Below are 22556 nucleotides of genomic sequence, written 5' to 3'. Positions count from 1 at the left end.
AATGAGTAAATATCCATATGGAAAAGTGAACCAGAAATTCCATTTTATCTTAGGTTTACATAAAATGTTTTAACAAAAGATATAAAATACTGAGGTTAGTAATGGGATTTTATTCTGTCTAATTTAATAACTGAAACAGAACTCTGTAAATTAGAATTCCACCAATGCATTCATTTGAGGTGGGTAATTGGCATTATTTCAGTAATTTGGGGAATTGAAAGGAAAACTTAGGATGATCTGCAGTATTCCTGATTATTCAAGCCACCTTACTAACAGATAACAGAAAATAGAGTAACTACTGGTCTTTGGACAAGTGCAGAACAGATAAAACCATAACTTTTCTTTTCAGACAGAGAAAAGCATGATCAAAATCCAATTACATCCAATTAAGGAGTCAAAATTTCCTGATATTCATGCCGCTGTGGGAGGCAGAGTGACGGGGGCAGGAGGTTGTGCTGTGCAGAATTGAGTATTCATGGAAAAGGTCACTGGCTGATAATCTCTAATTTGATTAGACTTGGGATGTATGTCAAGAAATCAATATTTTCTTGGCTTCTGTGTCTAGCTGGAACAAATCATTCTTTAGGGACCTCAAACTTGGAAGAAGGGTGGTGCACAGAGGATGCATATACTCCTGAGCACAAAGCCAGCAAGATATTAACAAGGATTCACTATCAAAACAAGCAGGGCTTGCAGTTCTTATGGCTTAGAGATTTAGGAGGCAAAGGAGGAACAAATTAATATCTGTGACTGTTGAGCTGAAGGACCGCCAATTTGATCAATACCCGTGGGGAAGATAAACATAGGATTTTGCCTCTTTGCACAGTCTTCTAAGTACAATCTAGTCAAACTAGGATAAATCCACGTAGGGGCTTATACATGAAACTGCTGCAACTGGATGTAGAATAGGGAATGAAGAAAAGTAATTGGATTAAACAAAGGAGAAAAGGAATACAATGGATACAAAACACATGATATAAATCTAAGTCAGAACAGAATTAAGTTACATAGAGATTGATGTAAAATGGTGTTTATTGTTATAATTTTATTTAGTCTTTTTTATGTGTGCATTTAAATGATATACACGTGTGGGTGCATCTGTGCAAAAGTGTGTGTGCACATGTATGCATTTAGAAGTCAGGAAATAACCTCAACATAGGCTTTCACCTTTCATTTATTTGATACAATAATTATTTGTTACTTATGAGTTGCATATACCAGAAGTAGCTGGTTTGTGAGCTGCCAGACCATTTCTTATGTACATCTCCAATCTCACTGTACGAGAACTCAGAGTACAAATATGCTACCAATTCTATACATTACAGCTCAGATCTGTATGCTTGGGTGGCAAGCACTTTATCCCCTGAACTAGCTCTCCATCTGAAATATACTTTTAAAAAAAATCATTCATCCAGTCTCTGGTATGTGTTAAAACTAAATTCTTTTATTCTTTTTAATAGCTGAAGCTGCTTTGTTTATAAGATGCATTAGCAGAATTGTGATTATGATATTATTTTGATTTTTCATTTTGAAAAGTTCATAATGCATAAAAGTAAAAAAGTATTTTTAGATGAATTCAAGGGGTATAGTAGTTCAGCTCTTAGCCTCTAGATGATTAAACATGTATTGAATACGTGTATATATGAAGCTTGTAAAATAATAAATTCTCTTTAGGATGCTTCTGGCTCTCGGTCAGTTTCTTTGTGGGCACTTTTATCTGCTTCCTTTTAACCTTATATTTGAGTCCTTTAAAAAAAAAACTATAACTGCAAGAACTTCTAATTCTTTGGAGACAATATTTGGAAGTTCTTCAAAGCACTTTCTACAGCATTTGGGGAAAATAACTGAAGTTAAGCAAGATATGAAGTGGAAACTCGCTAAGTTTTCCCTCAGTTCATTTCACTGGAATTCAATTCTGAATAGCCCCAGAGTGTGATTACATAGCTCAGAGCCCCAGGCAAAGAACACATTTCTCAGAATATCCTTCAGAACTGGTTGCAACCTTCTATGTAGAAATGTGAAATTCTAGGAAGAATGTATTATATAAAGATTTTATTTAAGTTGTAATGCAGTACCCTCATGGAGTATTCCCATCATTCTTGAAGTGACTGACAACAATCATTAGCCTGAATGAGCTTCATTAACATATCAGGGATCATAAAAAATGCCATTGCCTCATCCAGGTATAAGTCCTGAAGGTATTATAATGGTGATATTTATCCATGAAATAGAAATGACTAGAATATACACATCAACAGGAAATACAATCCAGTGTACTTAATAACTGGAATATTATGAAGATAGAACTCTTTAAAATATTACTCCTCACTATGAAAATTAATTGAAAATTCACTTAAAACTATCATTTTATCAAAAAATTATATAAAAATTATCTATTTATAATGTACATATGAATATTCACATATGCTTAAATGTCTCATTACTCAAAACGTCTGTAGAGTTTTACTTTTGCATGAACCACAGAATGCAGAAAATCCTGCATACAGTAAAAATACATGATTCAGTATCTAAAAATAGATGCACACAGGTCTAATTATAAATCAGTCATCTTTTCCTATAATTGCTTTTGCTTCAATATATATGCAAACTAATCATTTTCATGTTTGGCATATATGTGTATATATAGATATATACTTTAAATATGTGTAAATTTGGATAGTTTAAATTTTTCTCCTTTACATAATTAGGAATACTTGTACTATAATAGTCTTATAAAGTTAGTCAAGAATTCAAACACAGACCTTCGTCTCTGGCCCACTAATTTTTTGAACATGTTAAAAATAATATATTTTAACATCATTAATTAAATATTAGCAGCTATAAATATTATTCTGGGTTCTCACTGGAATTTATTTTAGTTAAGTATTTTTCAATTGCAAAGGGAGATAATGTATCATTCAAAATTATATTTAGGAGTAGAGTTTTGCTATTAGAGATTCAAACATTTAAAAAATAATTTATTTTTTATTTTATGTGAACTGATGTTTTGTCTACATTTGCATTTGTTTTACCATGTCCATATCTTCTGGAATTGGAGCCATAGGCAATTGTCTCCTGTCATGTGGGTGCTGGAAATTGAATCCTGGTCCTTTAGAAAAGCATCCAATGCTCTTAACCACTAAGAAATCTCCACAGCCTTTTTTAAAAAGTGAGACATACTTAAGGAAAAACATTATATATCCCCCGAAATATGCAATTCCCTTCAGATTCTCTGATACTTTACAAATATAAATGAATACAAAAACTCTTCACAGGACCTCTGTTATATGCCATAAAATATGGTCATGTATAATAATTATCAAATAGACTCTAATTCCACTTACTACTTAATATTTTAAAACATCAATTTTCATAAAATGCTATTAAGGCACATAAATTTCAGTACTTTAGAATATTAGTATATAGTGGAACCCTACATATTTCCATAGCCACTGGCTAATACTGGGAGATAGTAACCTAGCTTGAGAAACTGTTTACATAAAACTTTACTAACTTCTGGATATGATAAACCTCATTGTGTTTGACAAAATCTAAATTGTCCTAAAAATTTTTTCTCTTAGGTTTGTCATCAGTCCATATATTTACCTCCTCTTATATGCAAGCAAATACTGCCAATAAAATATAGGTTTCATATTAGCATTGTGTAAAGTTGAAAGAAAGGCAGATACAATTTCTAAACAGTTGCCACTGAATCGATTTTTACAAGGAGGGGAATCACAAGAATTACCTGAGAGTTTTTCCTCTGGTTCTGGTGGGAGGAAACAGCCAGTCTGTGAACTGCCAATAGAAATGAACTCTTGCCAAAAACTATAATTGTGCTCCTGAGTATAAGAGGCTCTGTCTCTAGGTCACATGGATTAAGAACGGCAAATCCTATGACCATGTCTAACAAATGTTGGCCTACTCATAGTGAGCTATAGTGACTTGAATGCTAAGTACTCTATATGCTCAGATATATGGACACTTGATCCTAAGTTGGTGGTACTTTCAAGGAGATTTAGGAAATGCCTTTTTGCTGGAGGATTTATGCCAGTGTGGAGTAGAGGTGTGTGAAACTTCATAGCTTTGTCTAGTTCCAGTTTACTCTCTCTGCTTTGTGCTTCTATCTGAAGATGTTAGCTTTGACCTTTCCAGATGCCATGCCTTGGCACTTGCTGCTGTATTTTCCCAGTATGATGGATGCTTATCCCTCTGGACTAAGCCAAATTCAACTCTTTCTCCTGTAAGATGCCTTGATCATGATGTTTTATTATAGAAACCAAACGTAAGTAAGACAAAGACGGAATCCCTTCATTAGTGAGGAGTTAGAGTCTATTGAATTTTGTGGATAAACAAATATATTTGTTTCATATTGCAAAGATTAATTAGGAGTATCAGGATGGCATGAATTAAAAGGTTCTGTTGTGGTATGTGACCATATTTTTAGGAATTTGTTACTAGCAAAAAGAAACATATCTATCTCCCAAGTAGTACTAATTATGTGATATTGTTATTCCATAAACTGTGAGCAGTTAACATGAAAATTATTTCTCTAAAGTGTATTTATTAAGATTATCATGCATCTATTGATGAGAAAGAAATTATTAAAACATGATTGATTTATAACTCTATGATAACACAGTTAGCTATAGGTGCCTTCCTTGGTTTATACTAAGTCACACATTTTTACACTATGCAGGTTTTGCTGTGGTCCACATGCCTGAGAAAAATCTCCACATTTTTTTGAGCAACAAGGCATTTGTTGCAGAGAACTGTTAACAAATAATTATCAATGCTGGGAGAGTGAGTAAAAATACCTTTACTTTGCTTTAAAATTAGTCTTTAGGCTCTATTGCAATATCTTCATATACATTATAAAAAGGATGAGGATTACAGAAGGATTCAATATCTCTGATTTCTGCATGACTGCTTCTTTGTTTCAATTATGTGGTATCTCAGGTTCTGGTGATTGCACAACACTGAATTTATAATATTATATTATAGAAATTCCTTCCACTTGGAAATTTTATATTTTATTTGCTGCTTCTTTGTAATTATTATATATGTAGACTCTGATTAAAATATTGCTCAATAGCATGTTATTTTATTTTGATTAATGACAAAGAGCCACCAGATTATTCTACAGTATATAAATGTGTATTGTAAAGCTTCATAAATTTTCTTACATATCCAGTGAAGGAATATAGAGATCAAAAACTATTTCTACAGGCATATCAAATTAGATTTTTACTGAAAATAATTAACACATTATATTATGATCATCCTTTTTCCCTCCATTACTCCTCCCAGATACGTCCCTCCAAGCCTAATCTTCCTTCCTCCCTCTTTTAAACTCCCCCAATTCCACAGACACACACACACACACACACACACAGACACACAGACACACACACACACACACACACACACACACACACAGAGAGAGAGAGAGAGAGAGAGAGAGAGAGAGAGAGAGAGAGAGAATTTAAGCAAAAATTGGTTAATACTCTCAGTCATACCCCATTAGAGAAAACTAGTTTTTATTTATAAGCATGTACCAGTTGCAGATACCTTCTTGGCTGGTTATCCACCCTCTGAGCTGAGATTGCTGGTTTGTACTTATGTAATGATTGTGCATGCTTCCAGTCTCTGGGTTTTTATGTGTACAAGTTCTGATTGTCTGGAGGAAAAATACATAATAAGAGTTTTTATTTCAGTAATAGAATTGTGAATATTTTTGATACAATTTTTCTCAGAGGGTTCTAAATTACTACATGGCCAAGTGTTGTTTTTCTATCAAAACAGCTGGGACTTCTGTGGTGGTATGATTCCATAGCACAATGTCAGTCAGTGACTGGGAGAAAAGGGACTATTATATGGGGCTTCTTTGTATGATATGTGATTTCTTTGCAGACCATCTTGATTCTATAGGTCTCTAGAATGCTATTGATCATTCTGTACTGAAATACAATTTTTGCCCAAGATCCTTTTATACAATCTTCCATACATTATTATTACAGAATAGGTGTCCTATGCTCCAATTTCTGAGTGTTACTAAGTAGATACCAAATAATATAGTTTATTTCTTATCAACACTGTAGAAATTGATTTAGATATTAAAGTGAAGACAGCATAGTGTCTTGGTCATATGAGCATTAAAAGGTACCAAAATACATTATAATCCTATTATAAATATACACCAAAAATCCACTTCAAGAATATAATAACAGCTAAACAGGCATAGACTCAGAGAACTGCTGAAATAATAAAATTACTGATTGCAAATGTTTCTAACAAAAAGGAAAGGTGTCTGTTGAAGGAAATCTGTAGGAAAATGGATGAATGCACAGTATAGGAATCAGAAATATGTGTGACTCTCCTGATCTGCTCACATCACAGAGTTACAGATCTTACCCATAGTAGGTCTCTGTAAAGGTTTTTGTGAAGAAAAATCAAATACAAAACATAGAAAGTATTTAGAAGATTTAAGTTGAAAATTTCATTCCCATTTCATGCAGAAATTAGTTGGAGTGAGTGATAGAATAATGAAATAATGTAAATCGGTGCAAATCAACTCCAGAGAGCAATAAATCACATTTAAGAAGGAAATAAATCTTCATAATCTTTATGGATTAATGGAAAGAATAATAAATTTTAATATATAAAACAAGTATTTTTGTTGATTAGTGTGATAAAGAAATGGTAATAGCATATTTCTTTATTTTGTTTTAACAAATTATTGATTTTAAGAAAATAGAAAGAAACAGAATATTGTTTTAATAGACATAGACAAAATTTTCTGTAGAACTAAGTTGTGATGTTAAATTGAAAGAAAAAGTTGTTACATAATAGTATAATATTAACATGCATTTATATTAATTCTAATATTGATATAAAAACTTAATAGCATATATGTTTTAAAGTACCATATTATCCTGATATTGCCCCCTTCCTTTTCTTCTCCCACTTCTTTCATGCATTTCCCATTTCTGTTATGTTGAGAGAAATGGAGGGACCATTTCACTCTGGAATATTAAGTCTCAGCTGGACTAGGGGCATCCTTTCCCACTGAGACCAGGCAAGGAAGCCCAGCTATGCAAAAGGGATCCAAAGGCAATGGAGTCAGAGATAGCCTTTTCTCCACTTGGTATAAGAACCACATGAAGAACAAGCTGCACATATGCTACATATGTGTAGAAAGCCTAGGTCTAGCTTATGTATTCTTTTCCATTGATGGTTTAGCCTATGTCATGTTCCCTGGGCCCACGTTAGATCACTCTATAGTCTTCTTCTGGTGTCCTTGATCCTCTCATGCACCCAAACCCTGGCACCCTCAATCCTACCCCATACCCTTCCACAGGATTCCCTGTGCTCTACCTATTGTTTGTCTGTGAGTCTATGCATCTGTTTCCATTAGATACTGGATGAAACCTAGCAGAAGATAGTTATGCTAGGCTCCTGATTGCAAGAATAGCAGAGTATGATTGTTAGTGGCAGATGTTGGCTCTCTCCCATGTGATAGGTCTCAAGTTGGGCCAGTCATTGGTTAGCCACTTCCTGGTTCTCTGTTCAACCTTTATTCCTTCACTACATGTAATCAACAAATTTGGGTCAAAGATTTTGTGGGCGGGTCTGTGGATTTAGCCTGGTTATCCTGTAATTTATGGCTAAAAAACACTTAGATTATATACCACATGTGTCTTTCTGGGTCTGGGTTACCTCACCCAGGATGATATTTTCAAGTTCCATCCATTTGCCTGCAAAATTCATGGATCCTCATTATTAATAACTAAAGAGTCTTCCATTGTCTAAATGAACCATATTTTCTCCATCCATTCACTGTTTGTAGGACATGTAGGCTGTTTCCAGTTTCTAGCAATTACAAATAAAGCTGCTATGAGCATAGTTGTAGAAGTGTCTTTGTAGGATGGTCAAACATCCTTTGGATATATGCCCAGGAATGTTATAGCTGAGTCTTAAAGTAGAATTATTCCCAGTTTTCCATCTAAGTCTTTTTGTGTTTTTGTTATCAAGGTGACTGTGGCTTCTTAGAATGAGTTTGGCAATGTCCCTTCTGTGTCTATTTAGTGGACTAGTTTGAGGCGTTTTAGTATTAGCTCTTCCTTGAAAGTCTGTTAGAATATTGCCCTAAAACTCTCTGTCCCTGGACTTGATTGTTTTTGGTAGAGTGTCTTTGAAAACCTTTTTTCAATGCTTTACACTGAAGAAATACCCATCTTTGTTGCCCTTATGTATTTCTTGTGTGTAGCAGAATTATGGATCCTGTTTATACATTCTTTCTGTTAGCCTGTGTCTTTTAAATAGGAGAATTCAATCCACTGATTACAATAGATATTAATAACCAATGATTGTTAGTTCCTCTTATAGTGATGTTGGTGATATGTTTGTGTCCGTGTGTGTGTGTGTGTGTGTGTGTATGCTAATTTTCTTTTGGTTTTGCTGGATATGTAATCATTTATTTCCTATGTTTTCTTGGGATTAGGTAAATTCTTAAAATTGGAGATTTTCTTTTAGATTTGTGGATAGTTATTGTTTAAATTTGATTTTATATTAAAATTATCTTTTTTCTCCATCTATTGTGGATGAGAAAGTTTATCTGGGTATAGTAGTCTAGGTTGGCATCTCTGGTTTCTTAGAGGCTGCAAGAAATCTTTCCAGGCCCTTTCAGCTTTAAGAGTTGGTGTTGAGAAATTGGGTGTAATTTTTTTTATAGGTCTGCCTTTGTATATTACCTGGCCCTTAACCCTTGCAACTTTTAATATACTTTCTTGATTCTGTACATTGAGTGCTTTGATTATTGTGTAGTGTGAGAATATTCTTTTTCTGGTCCAATCTAATTGGTGTTCTGTAGGATTTTTTGTATGTTGATAGGCATCTCTTTCCTTAGGTTTTAGAAATTTTCTTCTATGATTTTCCTTAAAATATTTTCAGATATTTGGATCACGGATTTGTCACCTTCTTCTTTCTATTCCTATTATTCTTTGGTTAGGTCTTTTCATAATATCCCATATTTCATGGGTGGTTTGTGTAAGGAACTTTTTAGATTTAACATTTTATTTGACTTTGATTTATTATGTCTTCTATGCTCTTCCTTCTCTTCTTTATTTCTGGTGACCTTTGCATCTGTTGTTCCTGTTCTTTTCTCTAGGTTTTCCATTTCCATGATCTTGTCAGTTTTCATTTGCTTTATTGCTTCTTTTTCCATTTTCATATATTGAACCATTTTATTCATTTCCTTCATCTTTTTATTTGTAGTTTCCTGTATTTCTTTAAGGGATTTGTTAATTTTCCCTTTAAAAGCATGTATCATCTATATAAGATTGCATTTAAGATGATTTCTCAGTGTTTCAGTTGTGTTTGCACACCCTGAACTTGCTGTAGTAGGGTAGCTTTTCTCTGAAGGTGCCATATTACTCTGACTCTTTTTTTTTTTTTTGAGACAGGGTTTCTCTGTGTAGCTCCGACTGTCCTGGAACTCACTTTGTAGACCAGGCTGGCCTCAAACTTAGAAATCTGCCTGCCTCTGCCTCCCAAGTGCTGGGATTAAAGGCGTGCACCACCACCGCCCAGCCTACTCTGACTCTTGTTGTTTGTGTTCTTATGTTAGACTTCAGCCATCCAGATATTCCTGGTGTAGCAGGTATTAATGTCTTGATGTTCTTGGAAGAGCTGGCCTGTATTGGACAGCCTTGGGGCAGTTCTCCTGTCAGAGGACTGAATGGGTTCCACAGGACTTGCTGGGCAGGGGAATAAGAAGGGGGTGGGATTTAACCTGGATGTTTCTGGTGCATGAATATAATAGTATTTTGTAATATATATATATATATATATATATATATATATATATATATATCTTCATGGGAGATTGGTGGACTTACTTTAAAAGGAAAAATATGTATTCTCAACCAAATATGATTGGTAGAAATATTAGTAAAATTTTACATGTATATAAAATAACACTGTTGAATAATATTTAATGGTCTTTGAACAGTTCTTTACACATTCTTAAATGGATTGAAAATGGATTAAAAGACAGCATGTTTTCAATAGAATTACTTAATAATTGGTGATTTCTTTTTATGTGATAGCTACTTTTCAGAGCTATAAATGCATTTTTATTCTTATTTGTTCTTCAAACAGCCTCATGAAAGAGTAATGCTATAACTTGAGTTGGTTTACATAGGATGAAAACTATTTATGTTAATGGTTCTATAATTTTTAAATAAAATTAAGCAATGTTTGATAACACAAGCCTGTTGTGCCAGCAGGTGGGAATCAGGGAAAAGTTTGAAACCAGTGAATAGATTGAGAATTTGAGGTATACAGAATCTGGTTCAAATTAAAACAATAAAAGATGTCTGCAGGATAGAGGACACAGCAGATAAAAGCATATACTGTTCTTTAGGAGGATGTGAGTTCAGCTCCAGCATCCATGATAGGAATCTCAGGCCCACCTGTACCTCATGCTACAGATTCCTTGAACACCTAAACTTATAAGTGCACATATCCACAAACAATAAATATACACTTGTATGCACGTGTTTAAGATGACTTATTCCATCTTGCTCATTGTTTATTCATTATCTCCTTTGTAATTTAGCATATGTAAAATTTAATTGAATGAAAATAAAATATCATGTATTTTCCCTAAAACAAGTTGCTAAGCTCTCATTATGTGGCCATTATTTCCTGTGCTTGATAAAAAATATTTAAGTCAATATTTTTATATCGGCATAACTACTTTATCATCAAGACACAATTTGATCACCTACATGAACATAAATAGAGTTCTGACTTTGACCATAACTGTATATAACCCATAGTATTTTTAAGTATAGTATACACAAATATAGTAGTGGACTAGTGAATTTTAGTTGGCATGTAAAATTTATATCATAGCCTTTCTTTTAAAATATTTCTTTCTTTATTTTAGATATATTTTTATTAGATATTTTCTTTATTTACATTTTAAATGTTATCTCCTTTCCTGATTTCCTCTCCCAAAACACCCTATCCCATCCCCCTCTCCCCCTGCTCACCAACCTACCTACTCCCACTTCCCACTCCTGGTATTCCCCTACACTGGGGCATTGAGCCTTCACAGGACAAAGGGCCTCTCCTCCCATTGATGGCTGATAAGTGCGTCCTGTGCTACATATGCAGCTAGAGCCATGGGTCCCTCCATGTATACACTTAGGTTGGTGATTTAGTCCCTGGGAGCTCTCTTGTACTTGTTGGTTCATAATGTTGTTCTTCCTATGGACCTGCAAACCCCTTCAGCTCCCTGGGTCCTTTCTCTAGCTCCTCCATTGGGGACCCTGTGCTCAGTCCAATGGTTGGCTGCGAGCATCAACCTCTGTATTTGTCAGGCATTGGCAGAGCCTCTCAGGAGACAGCTATATCAGGCTCATGTCAGAAAGGATTTGTTGGCATCCACAAAAGTAGCTGGGTTTGGTAACTGTAAATGGGATTAATCCCCAGATGGGGAAATCTCTGGATGACCTTTCCTTCAGTCTCTGCTCCACACTTTGTCTCTGTATCTCCTCCCATGTGTATTTTGTACCTACTTCTAAGAAGAACTGAAGTATCCATACTTTGGTCTTCCTTCTTCTTGAGCTTCATGTTGTCAGTGAATTGTATTGTGGGTATTCCAAGCTTCTGGGCTAATATCCACTAATGCATACTATGTGAGTTCTTTTGTGATTGGATTACCTCAGGATGATATCCTCCAGATCTATCCATTTGCCTAATAATTTCATAAATTCATTGTTTTTAATTGCTGAGTAGTACTCCATTGTGTAAATGTACCACATTTTCTGTATCCATTCCTCTGTTGAGGGACATCTGGATTCTTTCCAGGTTCTAGCTGTTATAAATAAGGCTGCTATGAACATAGTGGAGGATGTGTCCTTATTAAATGTCAGAGCATCTTCTGAGTATGAACCCAAGAGTTGTATAACTGGGTAATCAGGTAATATTCTTTCCAATTTTCTCAGGAACTGCCAAACTAATTTCCAGAGTGGTTGTACAAGCTTGCAATCCCATCAGCAATGGAGGAATGTCCCTCTTTCTCCACATCCTCACCAGCACCTGCTGTCACTTGAGTTTTTGATCTTAGGTATTCTGACTGGTGTAAGGTAGAATCTCTGAATTGTTTTGATTTGCATTTCCCTGATGACTAAGGATGTCGAACATTTCTTTAGTTGCTTCTCAACCATTTGGTATTCCTCAGTTTAGAATTCTTTGTTTAGCTCTGTACCCAAGTTTTATTAGGGTTATTTGGTTCTCTGGACTCTAACATCTTGAATTCTTTGTATATATTGGATATTAGTCCTCTATGAGATGAATGAACCCACACACTTATGGTCACTTGATCTTTGAAAGAGGAGCTAAAGCCATCCAGTGGAAAAATGACAGCATTTTCAACATCGAATGTGTTGGACAAAAAATGGAGAACTTCTATTTAAAATTAAAGATTGCAATTTATTTAACAAATCCCCTATAGTGGATCAAAAATTCACCTTCCCCACCACTTCCAGCACTGCTAACGAATTAACCACATACTGACTATCTGAAATTAAATTAAAAGNTTCAGAATACAATTCAAAAACTTTTATAACAATCCTGTTGGTTAGCATGTTGAATAATGCAAATTGACCCATTCTTATCTCCTCGTACATAACTCAAGTTCAAGTTGATCAAGGACCTCCGCGTAAAACCAGATAGATGGAAACTAATAAAAAAGAAAGTGGGGATCAGCCTTGAGCAATTGAACACAGAGGAAAGTTTCCTGAACAGAATGCCAATAGCTTATGCTCTACCATCACGAATTGACAAATGAAACCTCACAAAATTGCAAAGCTTCTATAAAGCAAAGGACACAGCTAATAGGACAAAACTCCAACCAACAGTTGGGAAAACATTCTTTTATTTATTTACTTTTTGTGTGTATATCCAGAAATGTTTCTAATCATAAATGTGCATTGTAGCAGTGTGAAGAATCCACAGAGAACATTAGATTTCTTCTGCTATCAGTTTGCAACTATTCCTGTCATACTGGGCCTCCTTTTGATCTTGGAGCTTTCATCTTCACTAGGTTCAGAACCAAGAAACTGTAAAGAATCTACTGTCTACACCAGCTTCAGAAAAAAGGTAACAGGGTTGGTGAGAATACCTGGTGATTTGTTATATGAGAGTTGAAATCCAAAGTATAGCTAGAAGACTATGAAAAACAGCCTTTAACTGTCGAGCCATGTCTGCAACCATATACACAAAGTGTTTTCATAAAAATACCGACACATTGGTGAGAGGAGTATCTTCAGACAGGTAAGAAATGTTAAGAGGGTAAAAAATTGTCTAATTTAGGGACACACACAAATGACTTATCCAATACCAAAATTTCAGTCCTTAATACATACATGCAAGTAATATAATATAGATTGAGAGAAATACTAAGAAATGTGTGTGTTTGTGTGTGTGTGTGTCCATGTATTCATGAAGTAGCAATTATAAAAATCAAAGGCATGGATTTGAAAGTGAACAATGAAGGGTATCTGTTAGGGTTTGAAGAGGGGAAAGGGAAGAGAAATTATGTAATATATTATAATTTCAGAAAATCTGAGAAATAATTTTAAAACTACAAATATCCAGATTAAAAAGATAACCTTAAAGCTCTCTGGAATATACAAATTCATTTTCATCCTTTATCTATTTGGATCGATGATGAAGATATTCAAGATATTTGGAATTGACTTTGGCACACAGAAACTAGGAAAAACAACAAAGAATATGTTGACTTGTTGAATTCATAAACTTTGTAGTCTTTGAGACTACAATGATATAACAGAATTGTGATGTTTGGTTGTGTGAATTAATTGACCAATTACTTTTACTTCCAGCAAAATAATTCTGGTTGAATATACTAAAATATGATCTACTAAATATCTCTCTCCACTTTCTTGCATTAAAACTTTCACAGATTTTCATTAAGAATTAAATTCATTAAGATCTTATTTTGTAGAAATATCAGTTTTATTTGAACAATAGAAGTAGCTACACACTTTGAAACATACTGATGCTTTTATTAGCATGTACCATTCTCCCACTGTAGTCTCTCATATAGATTATTCTTTCCTGTGTTCCTTTATTTTATTAAATTTGTAAAAGTTGATTTTCAGAATTAAGTATCACCTTCTCTCACATGCAATAGATAAAATTTTATTTTTAGTCTCTTAGTATCAGAAATAATTCACCCTCATAAGCTTCGCCATAACCATACACCATTTTCAGTCTTTACTGGAATTCCTGGTATCCATATTTCCTTCCTTTTGATCCTCTCCATCTTGCAGAATATAGTTATAAGCCATTTCATTATGAAATGTTTTTGTTAAAACAAAGAGCTTCCAAGTATATTACTTAATGTAGTGTGTACTGGCAGTCCTTATAACTACTGAATATATGCAATATATTCTTTTATTATTGTTTAAAGTTACAACATAATTCCTTTCCTATAACATTTAATTATGGCTAAAGTTCATTGGAAGTGAAAGTTTACTTGAATAGAGAAATATAACTCTGTAAATCCAGTGACTTCCCCATGTTTTAAAACAGGCACTATGTATACAGATTTTCTATATTATATAGCAATGAGTTAGTGCAGTCTTGTCTTATCTTTACCTAGAACATAAATATCTACTGATTCCTTCAAATCTTGGGATTTATTTTGGATTTTCTGTACCCTCCCCGATTCGTGTTAAAAAGAAAAAACAACAAAACAAAACAAAAATATTGTTGCCTGACTTTTCTGCACTTTTACTTAATATTTTACTATTATATTTACTGACTGTCAATGATAAGTTTGATAGCATAAATCTTTTTTCCAGTTTTATATTTTTAAATTTTAATTTTTATTATTTTATTTTTTTACTTATTTGCTTACATCTTTCTCACTGCCCCTCTTCCTGTTACACCCTCTCCCCAATCCTTCCCCCACCCTCTCCTCTGAGCAGGTGCGGGCTTCCTGGGTATCCCCTACACTGGCACATCAAGGCTCTGCTAGGCTAGGCACATCCTCCTCCACTGAAGCAAGAAAAAACAGCACAGCTGGAAAAATATATCCCACATATAGGCAATAGGTATTGGATAATTCATGCTACAGTTGTTTGGGACCTGCATGAAGACCAAGTTAAACATCTGCTACATGTGTGTGGAGGGAGGTGAGGTCCAGCCCATGTATGTTCTTTGGTTGGTGCTTCAGTCTCTGAGAGCCTTAAGAGTCCAGGTGATTTGACTTTGTTGGTCTTCCTATGAAGTTCCTATCCTCTTTGCAGCTGTAATCCTTCCTCCTATTCTTTTGGAAAAGTCCCCAAGCTCCATCCACTGTTTGGCTGTTGATGTATGAATCAGTCAGTGTTAGCTACTGCGTAGAGCCTCTCAGAGGACAAACATGCTAGACTCCTCTCTGCAAGCATAATAGAATATCTTAAATAGTGTCAGGGATTGGTGCTTTCCCATAAATGTATCTCAAGTTGACTGGGTAATGGTTGGCTTTTACTTAATTCTGTTCTATCCTCTGTCCCTGCATTTCCTGAAGACAGGATAGATTTTTGGGTTACAAGTTTTCTGGGTGGGTTGGTGTTCCTATGGCGCCATTGGGTTTCTGCCTGGCTGTAGGAGGTAGCCTCTTCAGTATGCACATCCCCATTGTTGTAAGTCACAGCTAATGATAACCCAGTTGATTCTTGGTTGCTTCCCTTTTCCCTGGTCTGTATTGTCTTGTAGATACCCCCTACCATTCTCCCCCTGCCAACTGTAGACTTACATTCATTCTCATGGCCATCTGCTTGACCCTCGTTTTCCTTCCCACACCTGATACCCATCCAATACCCTCCCCATCCCCTCTCTCACCTAGTTCCCTCCCTTCATTTGCATCTTGTTACTTTTTTATTTTCCCTTTAAATGATATTCAAGCATCTTTGTTTGTACTTTCTCCTTGTTCGGCTTTTTTAGGGTCTGTGTAGTATAGCATGGGTATGCTGTATTTTATGGTTATGTTGCATAAGTATGTGAGTATGTAACATAAATATCCTTTAAGGATTGGGCTACTTCACTCAAGATATTCTCAAGATTCATTTGCCTCCGAAATTCATGTTATCTTTGCTTTTAATAGCTCAACAGTATTCCACTGTGTAGATGTACTACATTTTCTTTATCCATTCGTCAGTTGACAGACATGTAGGTTGTTTTAAGGTTCTGACTATTATGAGTAAAGTGTCTTTGAACAGTGTATTAGTGGGATGGTGGAGTATCTTTTGGGTATATGCCCATGATTGATATAACTGGGTCTTGAAGTAGAACTATTCCAGATTTTCTGAGAAATTGCCAAACTGATTTCCAAAGTGGTTGTACATGTTTGCATTTCTACCAGCAATGGAGGAGTGCTGCCCTTGCTCCACATCCTCTCCAGCATGGATAGCAGAGTTCTTTAAATGATACGTTTCCATGGCATACATTGAAGGCCTGAGAGTAGAGGTTGATCTCTTTCTATTTGCTATTATTTTTCGAAACTGTTCAGTGAAATTCAGTTTTGTATGTTAATGAAAATTTGATAACAAATATATTAATCCATTAATGACTTTATATTAAAAAGAGTCTGTGATTTTAATTGGAATTTGTAACATTTTTTTATGACACAAGCTTTACAAATGTGTAGCAAGTCTGCAGGTGTCATCCTAAGGCATACTAGCTTCCACACCTTATCAAACTATTACCCTTCAATGGTAGCTTCGGATTCTTAATAAAAGTTAGAAGTTAATGCCAATGATGATTCTAAACATATAAGGAAGAAATGATACTATATAAGACCACACAACACCAAATGTTCAGAAATTATCATAAAATTAGGTCTCAAATATTAAGACCAAGGAATTATGGCTTATTCTGCAACAAAGTTCTTAATCAGAAGTGATAAGGCATGGTGACACAGGGCTAGTGTTTTTACATGCCCTGAAGCAATAACTATAGTAGATTAGAAACCTCTTCTCCATGTCAAATGAACTCACACAGTTATGCTGGCAGCCTTGATGGGTGAAATAACTACAAGAAGCTTGAAATTTAACACTGAATAATTTTGATATTCTACCTAAGCTAATTAAGCAATGATCCATAAGATAAAATGTGATTATAATATGGTATAATTTGTGAAATATTGCTAAATAGAAAAGGATAACCATTGTTAATTAAAGCAAAGGGAGATTAAATCTGAACAAATATGAAACATTAAGAAACTAGGTGAGAGGATAGAGAATATCCACATGCATGTTAGGACTGTCAATTACTTTATTTACACAAATGGATCCTTAGTCATCACTCATTTACGATAATCTGGGAAATCAAGGCTGTGTCATTGGAAGAAACACTGGGGAGGATATGTCAGTGACACAGGGGAAAACTCATTTTGAATATTGAGATAGTATACAGAATATTGCTCAGTAGTATATTCCTAATGACACTGCTCTCAATTTTTAACTTGAATGGAAATGAGTAATGGATCAGAGGCGCAGTATAGGTGATAAATAACAGAAAGTATTCCTAAATAAAATAATAAAACACACGATATTATACACTTCATTTATTTTGTTAATTTTTCCTTTTAATGATATAGTGAAAATAAAATTTTATATAATGGTAAGAACATTCCCTCACTGAAAATAAAAACAGAAATATCAGTCCACATTTTTATTAATAAGTAAAACAGTTCTGGTAAACTTATAAGAATGTTATGCATCATTTAATATGCTAGTTAACATTGAACCAAATATAGTCCTATAAAATTATAATCCCAGCATTTAAGAGGGTGTAGTACTAGTTGATAATCATAATTCAAGGCCACCATTAGGTAAATAACAATTTCAAGGCCACCTGTAGTCTCAAGATAAAAATAAATAAATAAGCTGGACGTTGTGGCACACATCTTTAATCCCAGCACTCGGGAGGCAGAGGCAGGTGAATTTCTGAGTTTGAGGCAAGCCTGGTCTACAAAGTGAGTTCCAGGACAGCCAGGACTACACAGAGAAACCCTGTCTCAATAAATAAGTAAATAAATAAATAAATAAATAAATAAATAAATAAATAAAATGAAATTAATAGACAGTAGATTGTTAATAGTAGTCAACAATAAGTAATGGTTGTAGATTCACCAGTCTCTTCAACTTCATCAATACTGAATAGTTAGCTAAGTTTCAGCACTGCATATGATTTCCCTCTTGTTGAGCACTTATATTTTGATTATTTTGGTTGTATTACTGCCAATTTCTTAATTTTCTAAAATGCCACTTGGTTTTGGCTTTTGTTTTTGCAATGCCAAGGTGTGAAAAACATTTCTAGAGTATTTATTCAAATCCAAGTCAACACAGATATATAAATTTTTAACTTATGTATAATTATAATACATAATAATTGAATGAGTTGAAAACAACAAAAATATAAGGAATATTCAGGTATAGACATAAGTATTATAAGCTTCTATTGTTAGAATTATTTCAGATTAAGTTCATGCGTGCATATATGTAGACTAATAAGAATAATGCCTTTTTTTGGTAAGTTCTTACTGCATTTATATGTTTCCACAATTAACATCCTGTACCTGCACAGGTTATGCATACTCTTCTATAAATAAGATACAGACATAAGTCTCTTCTACTACTTACAGCCACACCCATGTTGTTTGATATCTTCTCTAGTAAGCATTCAAGGCCAACATTACCTAATTGAGAATTCACAATTAAGTTTTGCTACCCCTTGAATATCACTATATTCTTGCCTGATCAATAGGAGAATCTAAAACTGTAATTTCTTTCTCACCTGGCTGCTCTAGTAGCTACTTCATTCTGAGTTCTTCATTGATTAAAAAAAACAAAACAAAACAAAACAAAACAAAAAAACCACTCATATTTAATTCCTATTTTAAAGCCTTCTCACAGAAGAATGAACAAATAGACCTGAATGTGCTCAATGATCACAGTAATGGATACATTGTTTTAAAAGCCATAGGTATTTCCCACACAATACCTCCATTCCTTAGGTAACATTAATGTATGAGCAAGCACAAATGTTGTGTTCAATGTCTTTGCAACTAAAATAGGTGATGTTGTTGGAGTTTGAAAGCAACAAAGATAGCTTGTACTCTACCTGGACTTGAAGTAAAATATATCTGGATTCCATTTTTAGCTGGCTACATAAATACTTTTTACACCATCATCCCAGTATATTATCACACTAAAAACTATTTAAAATATATAAATATAAAAGTGAAGTTGGCAATGCATTTTGAACATAAAATTTCAGAGATATCCAGTGAGATTTTAAATCCTCTACCTGTGACCATTGCTTTGAAATTGTGATCACAGATCATGTGTTTTTGACATGATAGTCTTCAATTGACACTTATATCAGATTTAGTCCATCTGTTACTTCTTGAATATCTGCATAGCTATAATTTTTACCTGAAGTAAAGAACTTATTCTCATACTGTCATTCATTGACCCTTCCCTTGATATTCATTGCAACACATACAGTAGGCTATAACTATTTACATTTTTCCTTACTCTAAATTAACTGTTATGCCTGACTCATTGGCAGTGGAACAACAATATGAACTAACTCTAGTACCCCCAGAGCTCGTGTCTCTAGCTGCATATGTAGCAGAAGATTGCCTAATCGGCCATCATTGGGAAGAGAGACCCCTTGGTCTTGCAAACTTTATATGACCCAGCACAGGGGAATGCCAGGGCCAAGAAGTAGGAGGGGGGTTAGGGGAGCAGGGGTGGAGGGAGGGTATAGGGAACTTTTGGGATAGCATTTGAGATGTAAATAAAGAGAATATCTAATTAAAACATAGTAAAAAATAAAGAAATATAATAGGGGTGGTTGAGCATTGGTTGTGTACAAATTCTGTCCTATACAGTCAATGATAAATGATTACAGTGCTATTAAAATATTGTATTCTTCTGTTAATGATATTGCTATCAAGTAGGGAACTAGAGATAAAACAGTTCTAATATCTTAGGTTTAGCTAAGTGCCCTGTCTTCTAATTTATCATATGCCTCAAAAGAAGCCACTGTTGTATAGTTTACTCTGAGTTGCTTTGAAGATGTTCCATTGCAGACTTATTCATGGTTAATAGATGGATCCAGATAACATTTTAAATTTGTGTTCATTGAGATCCTGATAATTTGTTACGTGCCAAGCATAACTTTCATGCATTTGAATAAGATTTTCCTATGTACAGAGACAGAATTATTGCAGAAAAATAGTTAATGTTACAGTATTATTAGAGAATATAAAGGCCCCTTACACTATGATGACAATCATGCTGGTCATACTGCATTGACAGTCAAAATAATAGAGGTTGATTTCTCTTATGTTTTATGATATGTATGATACATGTACATGTAGAATATGTATCTGCGTAATCACAAATGCTAAGGGAGACTCAAGTGTTCCCTGCTCTGTCACTCTCAATCTTATTCCTTTAATATAAGACCTACTGTACAGATGTTACCCAGAAACCTGTAATTCCTGTCTCTGCAACTGGAAGCATGAGGTTATTGATGAATCTATCACACCTCACTTTTTATGTAGGTGCTCAGAGAGGAACTGAGTTCCTTGTTTGTACTAAGTCAGCTCTCTAGCCCAGGGTCATTCTTATACAATGACTTCCCTTTGTAATAACTTTCCATCTACTATAATTAATAGAAATGTAAAGCCTCTATGGGTTAGTGAGTTAACTATCAAATAGAGTTATTTGTCCTGTGTATATGTATTTTTTTGCCATTGTTGTTCTGTTACAAGCATAATGCTTCTAAAGACTCTGTCATGGTGATGATTAATTTAAAAATATCTATGGATTGTCCACTCTGTAATTTATTCTTATTTATTTATTTATTTATTTAGGATATATGCGGAACCCAGGACTGTGAACATAGTTGGAAGTTACATCCCACTTTAGCTATTGTCCCTTATGTAGAAATATAAACCACAAAATTCTCTGAGTGGGAAAGTAGAAAAGCAAGTTGTTATATAGGTAAGTGTGCATGCATCTGTCCATAATATTGTAACTCTTTTAGAAAATTACAAAGAGAGCGTGGAGGCACAGGCCTTTAATCCCAGCACTTGGGAGGCAGAGGCAGGCAGATTTCTGAGTTGGAGGCCAGCCTGGTCTACAGTGTGAGTTCCAGGACAGCCAGGGCTATACAGAGAAACTCTGTCCTGAAAAAAACAAAAACCAAAAACAAAAAATCAAACAGAAAATTACAAAGAATATTACCTCTTTACATAATTTATTCTTTGAAATTCAGTGCATATGTACATAGTTTGGACATATCTACCTTTCAATGACACTTTCAACTCTAACCAATTTTCTCTGATTTCATCAACTGTTACTTACTTACTTGTTAATCTATTTGCTTTCTCTGAATGAGCCAAATTACAAGTGCACATGGTTGTGCGGTCATCTACTGAGACTGAGAAAAACCTCAATGTAGCCACAGTTCTACAGAAATATCACTCTCTCCCTGTTGTTATCAACTATCAATAGCTCCTCATCACAGATAGGTATCAGGAAACCCCATCCCAGATTAGTATTAGAATTATAATTGACTACACATGTACAGGTAGGTTTTCTATAGGCTACTACCATTGGTGCTGTGGGTTTACTTGTGCAAGACCTATACTCTTTGTAGACTTCAGCATTTTACAGAGCTCTTCCCCATTCTCAAGCCCTTTCATTTTTTCTATCCTATTTTCGACAGTGTTACAGATTTCCCATGAACAGATGAAAATTCACATGGGATTAATCTCTGTTGATTTGTAGTACGTCTCTGTTTTATACACTATCCATTGCAATGAAAGCATCTCTGAGCACATTTGGTTGCAGCACAAATCTATGTATATAAATATAAATGTTTAATAGACAGTTAGTTGATTCTAACTTTTAGGAAAATATCAGTAGGTTGTATCTTACATCCTGTGACTTCTCTAGCCATGGTCCTGACTTTGTTTACGGTGCCAGGAAATGAATTTCCTGCTATGGAATGGTTTCAAATCCAACCAGTAGAGTAGTCAGTTACTTCCATGAACAGTCCTGTTTTTACAGTACTGGGGACATATCCAGCTTTGCATGTTTGTAATGTCGCAGGCACAGTTCAGTGCTGGGTAGCAACATTGATATCTTTCCTCCCACAGCAGCTGATATAGCATTTTGCAACATTATAAAATCTAGTCAGCAGGGAAGATTTGTTGGCAAATCTTAGTCTCTGAGTCTTGCAAATAAAGTGTGTAGCATCTTTAGAAATATTGTTTTACTGCCTAGTATGGTTGGCAGTCAAGAATAACGCCTATATAGTCAGTTTGAGAGAAGGTTGCCTAAGGTGCTGAGAATATGGATTTTCTGTTGTCGTTCTTGTTATAGATTTTTTGATGTTTTATTCTTTGGTTGTTTTCTTTCCTTTTGGGGTGTATGTGTGTGTGTGTGTGT

Source organism: Mus pahari, chromosome 15, assembly GCF_900095145.1.
Source record: "Mus pahari chromosome 15, PAHARI_EIJ_v1.1, whole genome shotgun sequence".
NCBI lineage: Eukaryota > Metazoa > Chordata > Mammalia > Rodentia > Muridae > Mus > Mus pahari.
This window is presented reverse-complemented; position numbering follows the sequence as displayed.